General features: G+C 43.3%; 1 non-coding gene across 1 annotated transcript; it reads right to left on the bottom strand.

Moving 5' to 3' along the window:
• Nucleotides 1-1,329: 1,329 nt before the first annotated feature.
• On the bottom strand, nucleotides 1,330-1,436 carry LOC118483534. The gene has a single exon (XR_004870824.1). It is a non-coding gene; the product is annotated as a small nucleolar RNA R71 (small nucleolar RNA).
• Nucleotides 1,437-2,014: the final 578 nt, after the last annotated feature.

Below are 2,014 nucleotides of genomic sequence, written 5' to 3' on the forward strand. Positions count from 1 at the left end.
GGGTTGAGGGTAACGTCGCCTTCAAAAGAGGGGCCTACTACAATAACTAAGATAATCTATTAAATAAGTGCAAAAGTGCGAAAATAATCAAAGGTTATACTAACACACGTGTCGGATCCAAGTGATTCATCTTGTCTATCTGTTTTTATTTTATTTTATTTTTCAGCATTTAGTTAGTTTTTATTTTCCTTAGTTTAAAACATTTTTCTCACTTTTTGATTTGATTAGACGTTGAGGATAAACCGGTATTAAAAGCTCTTGTGTCCTTGGACGACCTCGGTATCTTACCAACACTATACTACGTCCACGATGGGTGCACTTGCCCATATGTGTGTTTAGTGTTAGTGAATATCGTGTTTTATAAATTTAAAACTTGGCTAAAAGTGTAAAAAGGGCTTAAATATATATCTAAAATATATACACACCAACACACATCAAGTTTTTGGCGCCGTTGCCGGGGACACAAGGATTTTAAGAAAGTTAGGAATCAACGGCCTAGTCATATTTTTATTTTTCTTTTTAATTTTTAGGATTTTTCGTAGATTTTCAGCTTCTGCAGAGCTCAGCACGGGGTCGTGCCTGGTCGGACACGGGCCGTGCCCAACATCGTTACTGGCAGTTTTTGTTTTCCAAGTTACAGAAGGCTGACCACGGGGCCGTGCCGGTGCAACACGGGGCCGTGTCCAACTTCCAGTAACTGGGATCTGGAAAACAATCACTGAAATTCCGACCACGGGCCGTGTTCGCTCAACACGGGGCCGTGGTGAACCTTCTGACCAACATTCTTTTTTGTTTTTATTGCAGGACTTGGAACCCGACGCCAACCTCACGTAGTGTATGAGCTCCAGTTCCAATAAAGACATAAAAGAACCACTAGAAGAACCCGAACGCTTTCTCAGAAAAAGGTTAAAAGCCAAAAACCAAGAGAAGGTTTCGGGTGATCCACCTCCAATGGCGGACCAACGTACCCTTATGGATTATCTACGACCCACCGTAGGTAATCTAGGCGCCGCTATCAATGCTCCGAATGTCGAAGCCAATAACTTCGAACTTCGGCCGCATTTGATACAAATGCTCCAAAACTCCGCAACCTTCCACGGGCTTGCGGACGAGGATCCCCATCTACATATAACTAATTTCTTGGAAATATGTGATACCTTTCGGATCAATGGAGCATCAAACGACGCCATCCGCCTCCGTATGTTTCCCTTCTCACTAAAAGACCGAGCGAAAGCTTGGCTCAACGCCCTCCCAGCTGGATCGGTAAACACCTGGGATGAACTAGCCCAAAAATTTCTATATAAGTATTTCCCGCCTGCTAAAACTGCTAAGTTAATGGCTGAAATTAATACATATTCACAAGAGGACGGGGAATCCTTATATGAAACTTGGGAAAGGTTCAAGGAGCTATTACGCAAGTGTCCCCATCACGGCCTCGCAATATGGCAACAAGTATCCACTTTCTATAATGGATTGTTGCCACACACTAGGCAGACACTTGATTCTAGCTCCGGGGGACTTTTAGGTAATCGACGCCCACACGAAATATATAATCAAATTGAAGAAATTGCTCAAACCAATTTTCAATGGCATACCCCCCGGGGAAATAAGTCTATCGCCCCGGGCGCCCATAAGGTCGACGAAAGCACTTCTTTACAAGCCCAAATCGAGGCCCTTTCTTCAAAAATAAAAAAATTAGAAATGACAAAAACAATCTCGGTTATGGCTTGTGAAGGATGTGGTGGGTCACATGAAAATTGGAGTTGCATGAAAGAAACGGACGATCAACAAGAAATGGTAAACTACATTGATAATAGACCTAGGCCGTCGGGTCCCCCAACGGGAACTTACAACCAAGGATGGCGAAACCACCCAAACCTCGGTTGGAGGGAACCCGACAATAGTAGTAACCAACAAACCCAACGAATAAACTTTCAGCAACCAAGAAATGAGTCACAAAATTTCACTCAGCAACAAGGTGGACGAGAAAGGCTCGAAGATACTATATCTCGCC

Source organism: Helianthus annuus, chromosome 10 (genome assembly GCF_002127325.2).
Source record: "Helianthus annuus cultivar XRQ/B chromosome 10, HanXRQr2.0-SUNRISE, whole genome shotgun sequence".
Classification (NCBI taxonomy): Eukaryota; Viridiplantae; Streptophyta; class Magnoliopsida; order Asterales; family Asteraceae; genus Helianthus; species Helianthus annuus.